The sequence below is a fragment of the Rattus rattus genome, chromosome 1 (genome assembly GCF_011064425.1).
Source record: "Rattus rattus isolate New Zealand chromosome 1, Rrattus_CSIRO_v1, whole genome shotgun sequence".
NCBI lineage: Eukaryota > Metazoa > Chordata > Mammalia > Rodentia > Muridae > Rattus > Rattus rattus.
Genome location: NC_046154.1, coordinates 140,360,346 through 140,383,315, shown reverse-complemented (window position 1 = coordinate 140,383,315; position 22,970 = coordinate 140,360,346). Strand labels below are relative to the sequence as shown.

At 40.3% G+C, this 22,970-nt stretch overlaps 1 protein-coding gene and 1 pseudogene across 1 annotated transcript in view; one reads left to right on the top strand and one right to left on the bottom strand.

Annotated features, from left to right (window-relative positions):
- Positions 1–22,970, top strand: part of Rgs20 (regulator of G protein signaling 20) — a 113,153-nt gene that overhangs the window by 5,656 nt on the left and 84,527 nt on the right. The window lies entirely within an intron of this gene.
- Positions 1,657–10,524, bottom strand: LOC116885519 (annotated as a pseudogene).

The window sequence follows — 22,970 nt, the reverse complement described above, 5'->3', positions numbered from 1 at the left end:
ATCTCAGTCCACAGTACAACCACTCAATAAACTCACAACCAATTAATATAGATATAAACAGCCCACCAAGATAAGATAAGTTGACCTATAGAAACCCATCCCTTAAGAAATATTCATAACAACCTGTATCTATGTAGAAATACACGGCGAGGATAATTTATGTCTGCCTCCATGTTGGCTCTCCTCTCTCTTCTGTTTCTCCCTCTCCTTCTAAAACGTCTGCCCTCGCCTTCCTTCCTTCTCGTCCAATGACAGGCCTCATTTTATCTTGTGTCTGCCTTCACCTGCATAATGACATTAACCTTCAACAACCCCATGGGTGTAGGAGTGGCACACGTACCTTGACAGTAACTAACAACTCTCTAATTGCACTTAAGACCCATTCAGCAGGAGGATACCATGCCTGGTACTGGAAATCTAGTTAACCGCTGAGTACAAGTGAAGTCATGATGTTGGAAAATCTACAACCACTAATTTACTAAACCAGCACAATCCTTAAGAACAATGTATAACCTTCTGTGTTTGCACACTCACAGATAAGTGTAGTCTCTCTACCCCCTAAAAGAGAAACTTCTCATTGCAACATATGGAGACCATTACAGAAGAGGCACAACCAATCAAAGTACAGAGTTGTGGAACCCAATCCCATTGATACATCTACAAAACACTCCTGCACCTAAGGCTCAGGGAACATTTTGGAAGAGTGGACAGATTGTAAGATCAAGGAGTTTGATATGAGATTGTATCTCTTAGTAATATTAATAGGTTCCTCCATAAAGTCTCATCAACATAATTGTCCAAATGTGAACTCAACAAGGATAGTCTTAGACTCCTATACATAGTTGGTCCTTTGAACCAGAATGTCCTCCATAGGCTCATATGATTGAATGTTTGGTTCCAAGTTGTAAGAACATTTGGGGAGGATTAGGAAGTGTGGCCTTGTTGGATATGGTGTGTCACTGAGGGCGTGCTTTGAAGTTTCCAAAACCAAGACCAGGCTTGGTATCTCTCTGCCTATGGATCAGACTGTAAAGCTCTCAGGTACACAATGCTGGCCGGCTTCTCACCACAATGATCATGGACTAAACCTGTAAGCAAGCCTCCAACTGAATGCTTTCTTATAAAAAACACCTTGGTCATAGTGTCTCTTCACAGAAAGAGAAAAGCAACTAAGACAACATACAAATACAGAGGCATGTAATAACAATTAGTGAAAAAAAGAGGCCATGGATTTGAAGAACAGGAAGGAATATGTGGAATGTCTTGGAAAGTGGAAAGGAAATGGAGAAGTATTGTTATTAAATTATAATCTCAACAAAATAGTAATAACTAGAATATATAAAAGGTGTCACTTTCTAATGTTGCCAAGAATGCAGAGAAACTGAGTCTTTCCCACATGGCTATGAGGACATAATATGGTACAGCCAATATAGAAAGATGAGCATGCCTCTTCCTACATGTTCACTATTGCGAATGTATTCCATAGAGATGAAAATCCACATTCATACATATCTTGTACAACTCTACAGCAGCTTTATTTGTAATATTCCAAAAATCCCTCAAAAATGAATGCAGGGACAGGCTGTGGTACGTCAGGACACACGTCTGAGAATATTGTGAAGCAGCCAGAAGGAATCAACTTTCATTCTCAAACCTTTAAACAAAGGGGATTCATGTCACTGCAATTTCTGCTGTAGTTAACAAGGAGGCCACCCCAGCAGCATCTTACAACCTTTGTTGTAAAGCAGCTCTTACAACCTTTGTTGGATCAATGATTCCTCTTTCCACCGTGTAGCATCATAACCAACTTCTGCAGAACTTTGCCGAATTTCCTCAACAATCGAAGTTCCTTCAACAACTGCATTCTTAGCAATAGTCGTTGCAGACATTTTGGGTGCTCTTTGAGTAATTTCTACACCTATTTTTTATCTTTAATTTCAGGCTTTAATGAGTCCAAGGATAGAATGATCCAAAACAGTGTTTGTATACACATGCGTGCACACACACACGCGTGTGCGCACGCGCGCACACACACACACACACACACACACACACACACACAAACAGTACCTTCTTCACCAGCTGCTCTTGAAGCATTCAGAGTATCCATGACAGTCTTTCTCCTCATTTCCTTCAGCATCACTTGACCCTCCAACCTTCAGCACAGCTGCTCCATCTGAAGCTTTCATCAGCCACTCATAGCTTTTTCTTTTCACACTCACTAGTCGTGACTAACAGTTTGGTGATTTCTTGAATATGGTTTTCAATCTGAGTGTGTCACCTTTGTTTTCAAAAGCATGACATCATCTTTGGAGACAACTTCCTAAGTCATGAGCTTGAACATCTTTTAGGTTTGAATTCCACTCCCTTTCCTTAAGCACAGCACCACCAGGAGTAACAGCCATGTCTTTAGTCTGGTTCTTCCTATTGCCCCCAAACCCTGGACTCTTGGCTGTTATAACCTGAATGCCAACTATTAGCCTATTTAAACCCGCTGAGCTTAGAGCATCTGAGAACGAAGTGCAATGGACTGAGCACTAGAGATATTCTTTTCTTTGAACAGAATATAGGCATCTTGGAATTCACATTTGACTTTTTCATATACTATTGAAATATCAAGAAATATACCCCCTATCAAATTTCACTCCTTCAATAATTTCTAATTCACCATTTGGGAACTTTTCCGTCCTTCATGCTCGTTCTTCCAACCATTTTCATTGCATCACAAATGATGTTTCCAATGTCTTCATCTCCATTTGCTGAAATCATAGCAACCTGCATGATTTCTTCAGGGACTGTCACTGGTCAAGAATCTTTTTGTAAGTTCTACAGTTACAGCATCAAGAGCCAATATCACATCTCTTGAGATTTCCATTGGCTTAGACCCTTTGCTAATCTCCTCAAAGCCCTCCATGACAGAGGAGTAGCAATGGGGCTGCCACTCCCCAGCCTCTTCATTTGTGTTATTGGCAACATCTTGAACAAGTTTGGCTTCTAAATGTGTGTGTCTGTTCTTTATGTTGATTAACTTGAAACAGTGACCCCATCTTTTGTTACTATGGGACTTCTCCAACTCTACTCAGTAATCGCTAGTTCTCTTCTTTGAATGACAGCTACAACATTGGCTGAAAGGTCTACTCCATGAAAGATTAAGGCTCAGGCATCTGCAGCAAATTTTACATCTTTGGCCTAGGAATGCATGCAATGAGGAGCCCGTACCCAGGTCAGTGGGTCAAAGGATAGTTGGTAGTGGAAGTATTTCTGTGAGGTTGTGGTGGGACAAAGTGCAAGAAACCATAAGTGTCAAAAAATGGAAGAAAGCAAGTGTTGATCTACAACTCTAATAAATCTCAAGGAAATGCTTAATGAAAAAAAAAAAAAAAAAAAAAAAACAACAACAACAACAAAAAACGAATCCCCAAAGATCATACTGTATGATTCCACCTACATACCATTCCGGAAATAAAACCATGGTGATGGAGAATAGATTACTTTTTGTTCAACATTAGAAATGAAGAGAAAGTGGTGGCTATAGCTAGAAAGAGGTAAACGGATGGTTTGGTAGGAGCCTTGGAGGGGCACATCCTAATTGTGGTGACTGGCCCACAAGTCTAGGCATGTGATAAAACCTCCCATAGCTACACACGTGCATTCACAAGCATACAAGTGCGTGAAATACATGGGAACTCCGAGTAGCCAATATGAATCGTACCAATGATGATCTCCTGGTTTTGATACCGGACTATAGTTGTGCAATCTCCGTAGGGCTAAACTCAATGTCTACAACACACTGATTTCCTTTTAGCGATTTCCCGTGAGTTTTTACTGGTTGCAGAATGCATGCTAAAATATCGCACAGACAGGTTAGATTGGTGTTACTGACATGCTAATTGCCCACATTTATTATCATGGCACTTCTGGTTGTTCCTTTCATTTGGATTCTTGGCCAACTTCATTAAGTCAGTAGATTGAAGCTGTCAAACAAGGTTTAGACATGAAAAACAAGTTTTGAAATACTGCTGACTACATATGGGATGTTGGAAATCAGCTGAGCAGTGACATGAGTCTGGGTTTTCTGACCATCTCTGTGCTAAACTGATAGTTGCCAGGAGCAATTTAGAAAATGGACTATGACTGGGAAGATGGGTCAATGAGGAAAAGTGCTTGATGTACAAGCATGAAAGCTTGCATTTGAATACCTAGCATATACATAGGAGCAGAACGTGGTTCCATGTGCCTGTGACCTCATCATTAGGTGGCAGAGATGGGCAGATTCCAGGAATTCACTGGCCAGACAGCCTAGCTGAAACAGATGAGCGTCCTGTTCAGTAATAGACCCTGTCTCAGAGGAATGAAGTACAGAGTAGTTGATATCCTCCTTTGGCCTCCATAACACAGGCACCCACTCACTCATGGGCATTCATCACATATATACATACACAACAAAATACTTTCAACATACACAAAAGAAAAAAGCTCTATACCCATTATGTGACACTATTCCTGGAGAAATGCAAGACCCTCAGATAAGAAACAGAGCAAAGTCATGGTATCACCAAAGTCCAATCTGATGGACCAACGAGTTTATTGGGGATACTTATAGAATTATTGATGAAGGGATGCTTACCGAAGCAGGACTAACTCAACAGCAATGGCAGCAAAAGTCCAGCATAGGTGACAGCTTATGAAATCTGGACCCCCTCCAGATTACATCAGGACTTTCAGAAAGCTGAACAGGTTGGAGAGTAAATTTCAGGTATTTCCCTAAGACTTCTGAGATTTTTCTTCCAGGATTCTAAAAAAAAAAAAAAAATTTTTTTTTTAAAAATGTATTTAGTGTATGAGTGTTCTGCTGCATGTACATCTGCGGGCCAGAAGAGGACATCAGATGCTGTAATAGATGGTTGTGAGGGGCCATGTGGTTGCTGGGGATTGAATTTGAGGCCTATGAAGAGCAGCCAGTGGTCTTAGCTGCTGAGACAAATCATTGACCCTTCTTCCAGTATAATAAAGAAACTTCCTTCAGGATTTCCAGGGTCCTTTTCTTTTCTCTTTGCTTTGCTTTGCTTTTTCTTTCTTCCTCATCCCCCTTTACCTCCCCCTCCTCTTCCTCCTCCTCTTTCTCTTTTTCCTTCTCCTTTTCCTCCTGCTCCTTCTCCTCCTCCTCCTCTTCTTTCTAAAGAAGGTCTTACTGTGTAGCACGGAATGGCCTGAAACTCACTGTGTACACCAGAGTAGCCTTGAACTCGTTAAATGTCTGCCTATTTCTGCCTCCTGAGTACTATAAGCAAAGGTGTGGGGTCCCATGCCTGGCCAACTACCAAGATCTTAGAGCCTCGGAGAAAAATGCTAAACAATTGCGAAGCCAGCACTTGCTAAAGCTGGAGGCAGGCAGGAGGTCAAGATCAGCCTTGGCTACTATGAGAGTCAAGGTTATGTTTCAAGTTTTAATTACTGTGTCTAAGAGATCCATGAAGCAAAATTACCTGTAAGCCCCTTGCCCAAGGACAGAATCTTCCTGAGATGCTGGGGGCTATTGTTTTATGGGCGATAATGAGCCATGTTTTCATTCTCCTATACAAGTGTGCCTTACCCAATGGTACAGGATGTACTTGATCACATGTGGGCAGGACGTACATGAGTAGGAACTACATCAGGATGTATGCTTGTCCTTGATTGAATGTAGGCAGGGGACATGTAGGCAGGAAGTATGTCGAGATATATGTTTGCCCCTGATTGGACCTGATGGGAAATGTATGGCCCTATGGGGTTTCCCTTTTAAACGTCTGCAAAATGTGACCTATGGCCACTTTCTGGGAAGCCAGAGTTTATTATCCTGCCAATATCTAATTAAAGCTTGCTTCAAATTTGGCTCAAATTTGAGACAGTAGTCTTATTCTTACCTGAGGGGATTAACACTACATAACTCTGTCTCAAAAGAAGAAAACTAAAATGTGGTCTTATACTTTTAAACACAGCATTCTTTTGTTTGTGTATTTTAAATTATTATTAAATTTATTTATTTGTTTATTCATTTTACATACCAATATCAGATCCCCTTCCTCTCAGTACCCCCTCATGCAGCTATACCCTCCATTTTCCCCTCCCCTTCTTTTTTGAGAAGGGAGATCCATATCTAGCTATCACTAACCCCCTCCACTTCCCCATCGCACCCCATCCTACCCCACCCCACTCCTGGCACATCAAGTCATTGCAGGACTAGGCAAGTCCTCTTCCACTGAGCCCAGACAAAGCAACTCAATTAGGGGAATGGGATCCACAGGAAGGCAGGTAACAGATTCGGGGACAGCCCATTCTCCTGCTGTTGGAGGACCTGCATGAAGACCAAGCTACATATGGAGCACAACACTCTTAGTGAATCTTTCTTCACAAATTAATTACAAATATTCTAACATGACACTACCTTACGAATACTCATCCAGTGTACAGACACACTTCTTCATATTCTTATCTTCATCAGATTTTTTTCTTCATTAGTATCTTTATTTCCTTTCATAACAAAGTATATAAATAGGGTGGGGGTGGGACCAATATATCCTGGGTCAGCAGTCTTCCAGGATAGGAGACATGAGAGAGACATCAGCCAGTCTAGTGAGACTTCAGTATCTGACTATAGATGTCTTCTTTCCCAGTGATGTCAGGGATGAGACAGGAGAGCTGTCTTTTGTTTTTGTTTTTGTTTTTGTTTTTGTTTTTGTTTTTGTTTTCACCTCACTCCAGTGCCAAAGCCTTTCCAGGACTGTGGTCCATCTGTCTTACAGCAATGTGTGATCCTTTGAACAGCTGATTGATAAAATACTTACTTTGAAATTTTAAGCAGTGAGTAGAGAAAAATAAATTTCAAGGACTTTAAAGACAACTACTAAACCATCGTGTTTTGTGTAAGGAAAGTATTAAAGAAAGAAGACAGGAAAACTACCTCAGCAAGAAAGCAATCACTCTTGTGGCATCCAGGAACTCACTGGTGGTTAACACGTTCTTCTTTTTTTTTTTTTTTTTTTTTTTTTTTTTTTTTGGTTCTTTTTTTTCAGAGCTGGGGACCGAACCCAGGGCCTTGCGCTTCCTAGGCAAGCGGCTCTACCACTGAGCCAAATCCCCAACCCCTGTTAACACGTTCTTAATGGATTCAAACTACATTCTACTTCTTGAGAAAATGTGTTAACTAAGCCCACAGTTCTGTCTTTTCTTTCTAAAAGTCTTCTGAAAAGAACTTCACAGCAATTAATTTAAGTCTTCTGTCATTCTTGAAGCCATTTAGAAAGGACTCATTTTGAGTTTTGTCAGATTCTGTCTGCCAGAAGTAGCATGCATGGGTTCAAGTAGTCCAGGACTTACTGTAAGGCCTTTCCGACTGAGGCAGAGGTGGATCTGTTCAACAGGCTGCAGACCCAGGGCCTCGAGCAGTCTGTAACCATGTTTACCTGGTTTTCCTCACATGGGAAGCAAAAACAAAAGCTTAAGAAAAAAATGGCCTTCAGTTATTCACTTTCTAGCTCACAGAACCCAGGACATACCACGAAGAACAAATAAGTCTAGGGAAGAGAAAAAGTGTTGGCCAAAAGGCGCTATGCCTTAGACCAGGGAAATGGGTCTTGTTTTGTTACATAGTAGGTGACTACATTAATAATCATAAATTGTTTGTTTCAAAGTTACTAAAGAGTTTTGAAGATTTTCTATCCCCCCAAAACCATGAGTAGGTAAGATGAAGCATGATAATAAGCTTGGCGATTTAATTATTTACATGTGTTTATGTACCAAAACATTACTCCACACCACCTCATAATTGCACAAAATTGCTATATTTCAATGTAAACTAAAAATAAAAAACAAGGGTTCTAAGGATGGAACAAGTTAAAGTCAAATAATACTTCAGTTGGTCATAAAAAAATTCTTGTTATATCTCTTGCTGTATCCCCAGAGCTATGTAGACAGTTCTTTGAGTGGACGTGATATCCAATGTGCCACCAGCCAATGCCTTTGCTGTAGTAAGTGAACTATTTGAAGCGCACGGCAGATAACGACCTGCACAATGCCGCCTAACATTTCGTAAGTGGTTTTGTCATGAATCAACATGAGATTTCGCCTTTACTGACAAACAACCCAGATGTTAAATCTTGAAGTCAGCTGGTTGCTGTGGTTTGGCTGTGTTCCCCAAACTACATGCTTGATCCACAGGGTGACAGTATTTGGACACAGGTCTTAACAGGAAAGGGTTGGTCATGAGGATGTAGCCATCACCAAGTAATATCCTGTGACAGGAGTGAGTTGATAATTATCACAACAGAGGTTTGTCACAATAGTGTCTTTGGCTCCCCTCTGCCCTCACTTGTTAATGCCCTCTCATCTCTCCACCTTTCACAGCATATAGTACAGCACAGCACAGCACAGCACAGCACAGCACAGCACAGCACAGCACAGCAGGTGCCTGTGCCATGTCCTTGAACTTGCTAGCCTCTGATACAGTGAGCCAAGTAAAGGTCCTTTCTTTTTACATTGTCTAGTCTATAGTACTCTGTGGTAATGCTTTTATATCTGAGTGGGTCAGGAAATGAAACATAGTCAGGGTATCGCCCCACACAGACAGCCTGGGAGGCTATATTGTGCTACAATGACAAACAAGACCTTAGATAACAGATGGAGGTGAATAATCCTATGGCTTCACTCCTATACACCATGGTCAGAACTAGGCCCAGAGCCAATCTAATTGTAGAAGGGACTGGAAATGCAGAGGAGGCCAAGCTACCAGTAGAATACACATAAACATGCACCACACCCTCCAAGGAAACCACCATCAGAATATCTGTAATTCCCATTTGAAATTCTAATTGGGTCACTGTGATGGTAATCTTCACTATCAGTTTGTCTAGACTTAGACTCACCAAAGAGACACATCTTCGTGTTTGTCTGGAGAGGGTTCCAGAAAAGATTAACTGGTTGTGTGATAATATCCTGTGTGCGGAGAGTCCAAACGCGCACACACACACACACACACACACACACACACACACACACACACACACACACACACACACACATGGAAAAGAAAGGAAAGGAAAAGAAAAGAGAAAAGAAAAGATAAGATAAGGCCAGCTGAGTGCCAGCACTCTCTTTTCTCTGCATCCTGGCCCCCTTAGATCCATCTTGGCCACCCCTGCCTGGGGAGACTTCATCATGCCTTCCCCACTGTACCAGACAGCACTGGAAAACTATGAACCGAAACAAAGAAGCCTGGAAATATAATTCCCTGGTAGAGTGCCTGTCTAGAAGCCTTTAGATTCAATTTTACAATAAAATCATTATAAAAACCTTTAAAAAGTGCCCCATGTGATATAGACAAATGTTTACTGGGAACTTAATGAGTAAATTTGATATGGGCTACAGAGAAAACCACTTTCTTTCATTCCGCGAATAAACATAATTCAGATCAAACTTAATTCACTTGGGAGTTTACTTTAAAAAAAATTCTGCAGGATACTTTAGCAGTGAGCCTTGTAGCCCAGGCTGGCCTTGAATTCTCCAAGTCACTAAAAATGTTCTGCTCTTGCTCCTTCAGTTTCCCAAGTGCTGAGATGCCAGATATATGCCACATTCTAGATACGGGATGATTTGTAAAGCAACTTTATTAAAATAACTAGGACAGCAATTTTTAATGGGAGGCAAATATGTTGTCAAATTATATACATAATGAAACCCAAAATCATGGGCAATATCATTGGTTTAATATGGCATTGCTTTTGTACCAAACCATGTTTTTCAATAAAAATATTTTTTGCTTATATGAGTTTTGAATTTGCAACAATAAAGATTTTCAGGATTCATTCTCAACTGACAGACCTATCTAAGGATATTTATTTAAAATAAAACTGCGAATAAACTCAAATCCTACATGTAGAATATGGATGTATTTTTAGTCACCTATTTAAAATGCATGCGGATAGCACGGCAAGGTGGTGCACACCTTCAATCCTGCCACCCGGGAGGCAAGGCAAGTGATCTCTGGGCCTCTGTGGCCACCCTGGTCTATACAACAAGTTTTAGGCCAATGAGGACTGTGGAATGAGACCTTGTATTTAAAAAAAAAAAAAAGTTCATATGACTAGGAGATAAAGATGATGAACACGGTCACAAAAGGCTCGTGGCTCCAGTCCTGAATTCGTGAGTATGTAGACGTGCTCAAAAGACACCAAAAAAGCTCCAATATTCTCAGCTCAGATTCCCAGGAGAGAAAATCTGGCCCAGAGGGAAGTCCCAGTTCAAGTATTCCTTCCCATTTCTACACATTTTGAGATCCTTAAAATTGTCTTGCTCGTATCACACCAAGTTCTGGCTTGGATATTTGGTATCTTTATTTTGATTCCATTGTATATAAGTTTCATAATCGTAACTAAAAGAAAAAACCCATGTCTTCCTTGTCTATCCTGTATTTGGCAGACTGTGTGTCTGGGTCCTCTCCCAACTAAGGCCTAGGGTCATAGACCAGGCATTCCTTACCTCATAGGACATGGATGGGTTATGGAGATTTTGTGTTTGCTTTTCTGTTCTCTTATGGAAGGTAGATCCAGCAGGATACGTAAACACACAAGTACATAGATACATGTCGAACAATGTCGAGCTGTTTTCAGCCCTTATTCAGAACCCTACTCCACTCTACTCAAGTCTCAGCTGCACCTTTCAGAAAAAGTGTGAAGTTGGTATCAAATACTTGAACCTCTCATTCGAGCAATGTGTTATATTTTACTGGTCATAATTTACTTAACTATTTTTACACAACTTCATAGTCTTCACATGTTATTGATAATGTCTGCTACTTCCTCTTTCAGAAGAGAAAGCTTGGTGATCCTGTGGCATCCTTTGCAAGCAGTCTCCACCAAAAGCCAAGTTACAGCTCTGCCTGTCTCGTCTGACAGAAATGAGCTGTCACATATATGAAATCATAAGACAAATCAAAGAGCGGATGCTTCAGGGTGTTAGAAAATTGGGAGTGGGGCAGAGACCGCACTACATTTTCAAGTTCCTCCTCCCCGAATCAAGATCCAACCTCAGTTGCTGCTGTTTGGAACACAGCTCCGAGCATCATGCCAGTGCAATCATGGCTTCCAGGAGCCAGAGCCACTTCGGCCCTTTACTAAAGTTAGGGTTACGGGGAGGAGGGGAGGGTAGCAAATGGCGACACCTGGTGGAAGTTCCGGTATGGTGTGATTCCCCTCTAGTAAAACCCCAAAGTCCATAGTCACTCACTAAAGTCTGATTACTTGAAAACACCTTTTTATTGAGCACCTAAAGAGCTGTATAATTAGCGTCCTCTTGATACAAACTGCAGCAAAGAAGAAAGACTACATGTGGAATAATGTCTTTGAAAGTGCAAAGACTGGGGTTTTTTTCTTATTCAGGTCTAGGTTGGGTTCAATTCCTTGACTCTTGGCTTTATCATCTATAAAAATTAAGGCATTAAGGACACCCACATGTAAACTTTAACGTGTTGTTTTGACAAAGAATCAAACGAGGTAAGTATGTCAAAATGTCGGGGTCGGGGTATGGCTCGGTTGCATAATACTTGCCTAGCGTGCCCGTGGCCCTGGATTACATGGCCAGCCCTGGAGGGGAATCAGCATGGTAATCTTTAAAGATGAAGACTCTTAAAATAGGATGTTTTGACGTTTGTAAGGAACCTGCATCTATATGTCCAGGTTCCCATGAATTCCCAGGAACCCCTGGGAGCCCATGTATGTGTTTTGTAGGCGGTTTCTATCCACCTACTGGTGATAGAAACTGGTGTAGCTGCTGATATTGCTACAAGTGGCTCTCATGCTTAGTAGAAACATAGTAGGAATCCAATCAATATTGATTGATCAATATATTAGTAGGTAAAAAAAATGTTTTCCTGGTTCATCACCATAAGACAGTTTTGTTTTTTCTTGACTTCTTCAAATTAAAATTGTTAAAAAAAAAAAAAAGTCTTCTTTTAGACACTCATGCACCCTAGAAGAAATTGATGTAAGTTATGAATCCTGAGTGGCTCTTAAGATCATTTCAAAACAGTGTAGTCTTCCACTTCACCAAGAAAAACAACCCTTTCAAAATGCTAAGCAAAGCAGTCTAATTCAGTCACATCCAACTCGAAGAAATCAAGGACTGCTTACAAATTTTTCTAGCAGCTGGGCTGGAAGAGGAAGAAAACCAGAGAATACTGAGCCTTTGCATGGCCAAGTAAGGCTTCACAAAGCTCACTTCATTAGAAACTACTGGAAAAACTACAAAGCCCAGACAACCTTTCCGAGCCCCGCTGCAAACTGCCCACTTCGCACACAATGACTTCCTTTGTCCTTGCCATCTTGTTTGTTGATGTTCTGGATCCACAGAACTAAGTGGGGGAGATCTGGCCTGAGACCATGGGGACACAGAGGTGTTAATTTTGGCATCAGGACTTTTCTGAATACCCGTCATGATAAACCGTGGACACGTGAGGCTCGCTCACGCAACTGTGAGAGCAACTATGACTGTGTTATCTAGTCAGATCTCTGATGTGCTGCAATTGAGGAAAAGATGAAATACACGGCTTTTAAAAATCACAGGCATGTTGGGGCACGCCTATAATCCAAGTACTCTTTTTTTTTTTTTTTTTTTTCTTTTTTTTCTTTTTTTCGGAGCTGGGGACCAAACCCAGGGCCTTGCGTTTGCTAGGCAAGCGCTCTACCACTGAGCTAAATCCCCAACCCCAATCCAAGTACTCTTGACGCTGAGGCAGAGGACAGTGAGTGTGATTCCAGGCTGAGTTATGTGGTGAGTCTCTCTCTCTCCTCTCTCTCCTTTCTCTCTCTCTCTTCCTCTTCTCTCTCTCTCTTCCTCTCTCCCTCTCTCTCTCTTGTCTCTCTCTCTTGTCTCTCTCAAACAGAGGGCTAGTAAGATGGCTCAATTAGTGAAATACTTGCTATACAAACATGAGGACCTGTGCTTACATCCCAGTTCCCATGTAAAGAAAAGACACAGTAGGCCCTCTTGGACCATTCCTGTATTCATATCATTGAGAAGTGAAGGCAGAAGGATCCCTAGGACTCACTGGCCAGCCAACCTAGCCAACGGGTGAGTTCCAGACTCAGAGAGAGACTCTGTCTCAAAAATAAGGTAGAGAAGTAACTGTGGAGAGTACTCAGTGCATACACACAAACACATAGAAGTGTGGAACAGTTTTCAGCATAATGTTTATTATTCTGACCAACAATTATCAACTCCATATCACATCATTTCTAAATTCAATCAGTTAATGAACATTCTATACATACATAGTTCAGGACCAGAGCCTCTTTCTTATACATACCTGGACCAAATCCTTGAATAATAATAGGTAAAGAGAAATAAGAGGAAATCAAGGTAGAAGGCACAAAATATTTTTGTTTTTTAAAGACTTATTTTTTTTCTTAAGGGAAAGAATGTATTTATTTATTTCTATTATTTATTTATCTAGTATACATATTTAAATTTTTTATATTTTATAAATTACATATTATATAGAAGATCTATAAAGCATATAAATTATAATTTAGATAAATAATTTTATTTTTTATTTAAAATTTTCTCAATTTTTTTTATCTTTTTTTTATCTTTATTAACTTGAGTGAAATTTATTTACATTTTGATTGTTATTCCCTTTCCCGGTTTCTGGGCCAACATCCCCCTAACCCCTCCCCCTCCCCTTCTATATGGGTGTTCCCCTCTCCATCCTACCCCCATTACCGCCCTCCCCCCAACAATCACCTTCACTGGGGGTTCAGTCTTGGCAGAACCAAGGGCTTCCTCTTCCACTGGTGCTCTTACTAGGCTATTCATTGCTACCTATGAGATTGGAGCCCAGGGTCAGTCCATGTATAGTTAAAGACTTATTTTTAATGCGTTTTATGTGCATGAATGTTCTGCCTTCATGAACATCAGAACAGGGAATCAGATCCTATTATAGAAGGTTATTAGCCACCATGTATGTGATCGCTGGAAATTGAACTCAGGATCTCTGGAAGAGCACTCAAGTGCTTTTAACCATTAAGTGTTCTCTCCAGCCCCTACAAAAAACATTTTTAATAAAATCATACAAAAAATGTTCTCTAACTTATTGAGATATCTATGAGGGTAAAAGATGCATACAGAATACCAAATAGCACCAGAAAAGAAATTCCCCATGATACATAATCAAAATGTACAAAAGAAAGAATATTAAAAGTAGGAAGTGAGAAACACCAAGGTTCATATAACCATTAAGTTACATAACCATTAGAATATCATTCACCATCTCAATGGAGAGTCTGAAAGCCAGAAGAGCCTGGACAGATGTTCTACAAACATTAAGGGACCACAGAAGCCAGCCCAAACTACTATACCCAGCAAAAGTATCAATCACAAAAGACAGAGAAAACAAAATTCCACAATAAAAATAAAGTTAAGCAATTTCTGTTTTCCAATCTACCTCTACAGAAGGCATGTAATGGATATCTTTTTTAAGATTTTATTTATTTTATGTATGTCAGTACACTGTTGCTGTCTTCAGAAGCCAGACGAAGGCGTCAGATCCCATTACAGATGGTTGTGAGCCACCATGTGGTTGCTGGGAATTGAACTCGGGACCTCTGGAAGAGCAGCCAGTGCTCTTAACCACTGAGACATCTCTCCAGCTCCGTAATGGCTACTCTCGGTTACCAACTTGACTACATCTGGAAAAAAAAAATGAAAGGTAGAGCTGTAAGAGATTCTTGCTTAATTTGAAGTAGGAAGATCTACTCCTAACCCAGATCTTCGAGTTAGGAAGATGCACCTTGAATCCAGATCATTTGAGCTGGGAAAACCCACCTCTAACCTGGACCACAGCTTCTGCTGGGATTCTCTACAAGGATACAAAAGAAGGAAGATTTGCTCTGTGTCTGCTTGCTCTCTCACCTTGCTAACAAGTCCATTCCTTCACTGGCACCAGAGCCTACTTCTTCAGGGTTCCAGTGAACACTGAAGCCCAGCCGAGGCATCCAGCCTCATGGACTGAAAAACAAACGGATTCTTAGACTTTCCATTCATAGTCAGACATTGCTAAATTAGCTGGACAGCATCCTGAGTCATTGTAGATGAAAAACTAGGGGTTAGCTTTATCAAAGAGGACACAAAGAATAAATAGTAAGTAAAGTTTCAAAAAGAAGGGATTCCATATCACAACAACAAAATAGCAAGACTTGATAAACACTGCTCATTAACAATTCCCAGTATTAATATTCTCATTTCCCCAATATATACAGACTTACAGAATGGATTAGAAAGTAGATCTATACTGCTGCTTCATCCAAGAAACACACATTGCCATCAATATCTTAGGATAAAAGGATGGAAGCAAATAGACACAAAAAGCAAGCAGGTATATCATTTGAATAGCTGAAAAATAGACTTTGAACCAAAACTAAACAGAATAGATAGAGAAGGACACTACTGAAGGAAAAACCTACCATGAAGATATTAAAATTCTTTTTTTAAAAAAATATTTATTTATGTATATGACTACAGTGTCCATTTCTTCAGACACACCAGAAGAGGACATCAGATCTTATTACAGATGAAGGCATCAGATTCCATTATAGATGGTTGTGAGCCACCATGTGGTTGCTCAGGACCTCTGGAATAGCAGTCAGTGCTCTTAACCATTAAGCTATCTCAGCCCCGATATTAAAATTCTTAACATTCATGTGCCAAACAAAAGATACCCAAGTGCACAAAAGAAACACAAGTATAGCAAAAAAAAAATCACATATGGATCCTTACACACGCATAGTGAGTGGCTTGAATAACCCATTCTCACCAAAAGACAGGTCATTCAGACAAAAACAGATAAAGCTGGAGGTAAATAGCATCATAAACTAATTGGACCTAACAGAACATTCCACCCAAACACTAAACAAAACATACTTTCTTCTCATCAGTCCATGAAACTTTTTCCAAAATTAGACAAACCTTAGGACACAAAGCAAATTCTCAAAAGATATGAGAAAATTAAAATACCCCCTCACCCTGCATCATTTCTGATCACCATGGATTAAAGGTGCTTATTGACAGAGAAAGGAACATAAAGTACACAAACGTGTAGAAACTAAACAACTTACCAATAAATGAAAATTGGGTCAATCCAGAAACTAAGAAGGTAATTAAAAACCATTTAAAATTGAATGGAACTTAAAACACAGCACACGAAAATCAGTGGGACACAATGAAGGTAGTTCTGTGAGGCAAACTCACGTTGCACTAAGTGCTTACAGTAAAAAGAAAGAAAAAACTCCTGGCGAGATCTCATATTAGAACAATACATATGACACCTCTAACAAAGAATAAGAAATAATTTTCAAAAGAGTAGAAAGGAAGAGATAGTCAAACTCAGGGCTAAAGTCATTAAAACAGAAACAAACAATCAAACAAAAGCAACAGAAATCAATGAATCAATGAGTTGGTTCTTAGAGAAAATGAAGAAGACTGACAAACTCATTTGTAATCAGCCATTAAGAAAAATGAATTTTTGAAATTTGCAGGTAAATGAATTGAGCTAAAAAAAATAATCACCCTACGTGAGGTAAACCATACCCCAATACACAAATATTGCATGTTTTCTTTTATGATAGCTTTTAACATTTTTGCTATCTGATATAATCCACGTAACCACAAAGGCTAGGTACCTAGTAAGGGACCACCCTTGCAAGGAAAGGGAAAAACAATTTAGTATTATGGAAAGATAAAGGGGAAACTAGGAGTATTAAATGGAAAGGGTGAAAGGAGAGAAGGATAAAGGAGGGAAAAGGTGGGTGAAGGGACAACTAGCACTGAAGGTCATTAGTTTTTGATGCATACACAAGGTGTATGGATGATGGATTACTATGAGACTGTTGACATCCCAGAGATAGGCCAGGCTTCCCCAGGTGAGGGTGGTATAACCTTTCCTAGGTTTGTAGTGTTTGACAAATTCTTGGGCCTGGTTTCCTTGATATAAATATATATCAGGAAAATACATGAATTCATATATATATAAATATTCAACATGCTCTCCTCTCTTTATTCTCCAGGGGCAATGGCTTTCAATAATGTGTGTGTGTGTGTGTGTGTGTGTGTGTGTGTGTGTGTGAATGTGTGTATACATGTATGTATATATATATGTCTATATGTTTTTCCTGTTCAGTTCATATAGCATTACTTATATGCGTATGCTTAAAACTGACCTGGACAAGGATAAGACCAGTAGACATGCTAATGTGGAGGGGGGAAAGCTCAAGAGACCTCAATCCTAGACAGAACTACATACAGGCCACTAAGGAAAGCTGCGAATGGGAGAAATAGTCTTCTTCAGGATTTGTAAGCCCACTCTTGAACCCTCTTAAACTTTGCTATTGCTATAGCTTCTCCTATTCATTTCATAAACTACACACACACACACACACACACACACACACACACACACACACACACACACACACACACGGGTGGTGGGAAGGGGACTAAAAGTACCTGCATTGACCTTGTCCAGGTTACTAAGTTAGGGAGGACAATCTGGTGACTACTGCCATTATAATTACTGCACTTTGTGAATGTATTGTTATTCAATAAATTCTAACATTGTAAAAAGACTACCATTGCCACTTCACAGGGCCAGTATACTTTCTAGCTGTGTTCTAAATATGCATCCTCATATCCACGGATAAGCATAGCTCTCACTTCTCACCAAAGCAGCTTCTTTTTATTAGCAGACAGAGATTTATAGGAACCCACAACTTAGTAAAATGCATAGTAAACTGACCATGAGATGTCCAGTCCTTTCTGATACATATGCATCGCATCATCAAGAAAGAGAGGGCAGCAAGAAAATATGGTCCAGAGGACTGGGAACGATATCCCCTGTGAGATAATATCCTTTCTATACGAAAGAGAAGCTTCACCTAGGAAATCTCAACAATATGATTGCCTAAACAAGACTTAAAAATTGAAAATACCAATTATTATGGCAATGCGGATGGAAGAATTCTTTTAAGACTTTACCCTTTAGGAGAAGAGATACAGGCAATTAATTAATGGTTGCTGAAAGAGGGAAGAATCACAATCAATCTTCTGCAGTGATGACCCCCCCGATAGGGTAGTCAAACCTGAGGTCATTCTACTTATAATCAGTGATAAATGATTTCAGCGTAAAAATTGCAGAAAGACTCAAACATATCCATCGATGTTTCCTGCATAAGTCAATGTGAACACCTCTTCACTTATTCCCAGACATTTAACATTTTGGATCAGGTCATGATCACCTCAAAAAGTCATTGCAACAGCCTCCTGTCTGGTGTCTTTTCCCCCAAGCATGTCTGTCTCTAAGTAACAGCAGAAGAGAAAAGAGATCCTTCTAAAATACAGTCATGATCACAATTCCTTCCTGATAAGGTGTATCAATGGTTCATTTGTAGCTGCACATCCTTCAGGCTCCGAGGGCTGACACAGTGGGTTTGTGCCTCCTTCACTTTCCCATCACACTCTCTGGAGGAATGGCTTTCAATACTCTTTAGTGCCCGTGACACATTTATACCTCCTTCCTCCCAGGGTTCTACTTTGAGCTCAAATCTCTCTTGGGGAAAACTTCTTGACATTTCCCTTTGCGTGAGTCATAGGCATCTGTAAAACCTGTTGTTCTTAATTTCTTCGTTTTGGCAAGTCACTCAACTGTTCAAGAGAGGACAGAAACTCTAGAAATCAATTTTAATTCCCCATAGGCTGGTATCCACATCATAATGCAAAATGAATTCAGTCTAAATTCAAATATCCCCATATTCTATAAATCTCAACACTGTTTAAAAGTCCCAAGTCCAAATTCTTTTCTGAGACTCATGGCAGTCTCTTAACTGTAACCCCCTATAAAATAAAAATTAAAGAGCAGATCACATACTTACAATATGCAATGGCATATGATATACATTACTGTTCCACAGAAGAGGTGAGGAAATCCTGGACCAACGCAAAATTGAAAGCATCTGTGCAAACGCCAAACTATCCATTTCCATATCAGATGTCACAGTGCCCATCAGATCTCCGACTCCTTCCAGCTTTGTTGACTGCAAAACACTTTTCTCTCTTGGACTGTTCCAAATCCTGTTAGCAGGCCTCTTTGACAGATACCCCATGACTCTAGTATTTTCAACATCTTGGGGTCTTCACTTTTACAGTTTTACACGATGGCCTCTGTGAGCCTCTGTGTAGGGACACCCTGACACATGAATGACTTCAGTGGCTTTCCCTAGCCATGGTGTGAGATTCCACAATGTCTTTCTTGTATCCTTGACTCTAAAGCCAGAACTACAGGGCCATGGCTGCCAAATTCTGCTGCTTACAGGGACTGTTACACAGACCCTCATTCAATTACATCTGTACCAGGTCTCTCTTTTCAATGTCTTCCTTAACTGCTTACGCTTTTCCTTAATCCCTTTTCCTTATTTGGAAGCTTAGCTGGGTGGGCACTTTCCCTGAGTCCCTTTATTCCATTTAGCATCAGACCCTTCTTTAAGCTTTTTATCTCCTTGAGTTCTTGACTTAGCTCCATTAGACTTCCTGGTGCCTCCTTTTATCTTCAAACTGTAGATTTTGTGTTTGTCCTTGCTCAGGCTGCTCCTTTTCCTCATAGATCTTCGTAAGAGTGATCACTAATAAGCCCATGACAGAGTCCATACGAGGCAGTCTGGAAATCTCTTCTGCCAGGGCCATCAATCCAAAACTCTTCAACTTAGCCTCAGGCAGAATTCTTGAACCAAGGCAGGAAGAAGCTACATTGGTCACCAAAATATCAAATAAACAATCTCTAGGCCACTTACAAATATTCTCCTCTAAAAACTCTTGGAGCAAACGTGATAATTTACATTGCTCTCAACACCACTGTGTTCCATGCTCCTATGGTATGATTCATTAAGCCCTTCTTAACTCATTCAACTGTTTTCCTAATCCAGAGTCCTAAAGTCCACAAATTCCACTCCCTGGTACCAATTTCTCTCTTTGTTGGTGTTCTATTGTTGTGAAGAGACACGATGATGGCGGCACCTCTTATAAAGAAAAGCATGTACACTTCAGAGGTTTAGTTCATTATCAATATGGAGGGAAGCCTAGTGGTACACAGGCAGATATGGTGCTGGAGGAGATGAGGATTCAACATTTGAATCACAGGGAGAGAGAGAGAGAGAGAGAGAGAGAGAGAGAGAGAGAGAGAGAGAGAGAGAGAGAACCTGGCTTAAACTTTGAAACCTCAAATCCCACCCTAGTGACACACTTCCTCCAACAAGGCCACATCTCCTAACCCTTTCAAATAGTGCCGCTCCCTAAGCATTCAAATATAGGATCCTATGGGAGCCATTCTTTTTTTTTAATCTTTTTTTTTTAAGATTTTATTGATTTATTTATTTTATGTATGTGAGTACACTGTCACTGTCTTCAGACGCACCAGAGGAAGGTATTACAGATGGTTGTGAGCCACCATGTGGTTGCTAAGAATTGAACTCAGGACCTCTGGAAGAGCAGTCGATGCTCTTAACTGCTGAGCCATCTCTCCAGCCTCTACGGGGCCCATTCTTATTCACTTATTCAAACCATCACACCTTGATATTTTAAAAATAAATGTAGAAAAGTGTAGTAACTTGAAATGCCCTTCTACCCTTCTTACCCAGTCCCTGCTTCTGTCTCAGATATGTTTCTACTTCTTGGTGCTAAAATTTACCCTTCAGTAAATACTAGGAGAGGACATATGCTAGGCAGTGTGTACCTTACAAACACTCTGAATGATGACAGCATACACAAAAGCCAGAGAATCCGAGTGAAAACTCTGAGAGAAGGAGCAGCCATCTTGCTGTACCCTCCCTTTGTCCTCAGTGGTCAGGAGGCTGATGCCTGCAAGAGTGTGTTTGTTCCCTTGCTTCTTTGTATTTTCAAGTCTAGGAATGTATTTGGGACTTGGCACATCCTAGCAAGTGCTCTACCATTGAGTTTATCTCCATCCCCTTGCAGTTTAGAGGTGATTTTGTTCATTGCAATGAAATAGAAACAACATACAACTCACAATATTAGCCACTTAGCTGTGTGATTAGTGGCACTAGGTTCATTTATCATGTTTTGTACACATTACCACTATCTACTTGTAGATCTTTTTTCTTTCCAGGCAGAAATTCTATGACCATCCAACACTAGCTTCATTCTCCCCTCTCTCCAGTCCCTAGGACCCTCTATTCTACTTTCTGTCTCTGTTTCTTCTTGGTAGCTCATACAAATGGATTCTTGCAATATTTGTCTTCCTATATTTCTCTCACTTAGCATAAGATGTTCAAGATTCATCTATATGGTAGCATATGTAACAATCTTGTGCCCTCTCTGGCTGAATAATTTTTATTTATTTGTAGCTAATTTGATCATTAGCTATTTATTGGTCCCTTTGTCAAGGGCCAAGCATTGTTTTCAGAACTTTTAAGAGAGCAATAAACATAAAACAAGGTTCTTACTAACTTCTTTTACAGTACTTAAATATTTATATGTGGATATATGTGAGGGGTGTGTGTGTGTGTATGTGTGTGTGTGTTTTTATTGTAAAATAAAAAAGTTTTATTTTAACTTTAGAAAGTTAAGAACACTGACAAAACTAAAGTCTGGGAAACGTGACAACAGCTTGAAAAATTCAAGAACTGACTGTGCTGTCTTGACTCTGAAATCTGCAGGACAGGACAAGCACGCCACAAACTCAGTCAGGGTTTCTGTGTTGCAATCTGGAGGCCAAATTCCTATTGAGGGAGAACCTGTCCTAGGCCTCTTCTTCTGAGCTCTAGTGTTTGCTAAGAATCTCTGACTTTGCTTGGGCTACAGACACAACATTCTGACCTCTATCTTCATGCCTATACAACATTCTTCCCATGTGCAAAGGTAGGTCCACATTTCCCCCATAAAGAAAGCACTCAGCAGAAAGGCCATCTTTCTCTGGCATGACCTCACCTTGACTAATAACATTTGAAACAACTCTGCTTCCAAACAAGGCCATACCCTGACGTGTCCAATTCAAGCTTTCAGATGTAAATTGGAAAGGGTCAAGTCAGCTGTTAAAACAGCTAGTGATCTGTGAAAACGAGGAGTTATTAGACAGTGAATTTTAATAAGCAACAGCCAGGGGACAGGGTAAGGCTCAATGGTAGAGTGCTTGTATAGCATTAACACGCCTTGTGTTCAGTTTCTAGCATCCAGGATGTAGAGGGAGGAACTGAACATTGAACAAAATAATCAAGTTGTGGAGACTCTTCCTTGAGAAACCCACACCAGTGCTCTTGGGTCTGCCTTTCTCTTTCCTAAGTAAAGCCTCTGATTCTAGTAACAACTGTTTTAAAGTCTGTTAAAAATGCTTCTTTAAATAAACTTCAACTCTGCTTCAAAAAATAATAACCAGGTTGACGATTACTGATCTGATAAAGACTGAGAAGGAGAAGAGGGTTTACTTTTGGATCTTTTCTTCCTCTTCTGATTTCCATTACAAAATAAAGAGTAGACATTTATTGGCAACTGAAAAGTCCAGAGGCAAAGTCCCAGCATTTGCACTGCATCTAATAAGAATCTCCCTGATGCATTATGACTGCAGGGCATCACATGACAGGGTAGAGTAAGTAACTTAGAGAGAACTCGGTTTTGTAAGTCAGCCAATCTAGAAATAGCAGAATGAACATGATCAAACCACAGTAGATATGACAAATACTCAAGCAAAGGCCCACTTTCACTCCTGAGCCCTTTACTTGATGATTCAGATGAGTCCTGCCACCTCTGACAGAACCAGGAAGGAGGAGCTTTGAGTGTCGTTTGCCCCGACTTAAGTGGCTCCTGAGTAGCTGACTTCTGTCCCACTCTACTCTGTCCTTGGCTCCTCCTTTCTCATCATCATTACTTCCATTGTACAGTGTTTC